Raw genomic sequence first — 235 nt, forward strand, 5'->3', positions numbered from 1 at the left:
AGGAATAAATAAATACATACAATTCAGTGCCGTACTGATTTATGCTCACGGTTCGTTTTATATCTATTTATTATTTCTTACAACATTCAGTGATTTAATTTAAATTAAACACGTGTGCATAAAATTATTTTTTCTGTATGCTAAACTGTGTGAGTAGATGAGACTTTTATTATTGCGAATGACCCCGCAGCGCTCGATTAACCCGGAAGTACCCGCGCGGCTCACTGAGCACTCC

The sequence above is a fragment of the Barbus barbus genome (genome assembly GCF_936440315.1).
Source record: "Barbus barbus genome assembly, chromosome: 15".
Taxonomy (NCBI): Eukaryota; Metazoa; Chordata; class Actinopteri; order Cypriniformes; family Cyprinidae; genus Barbus; species Barbus barbus.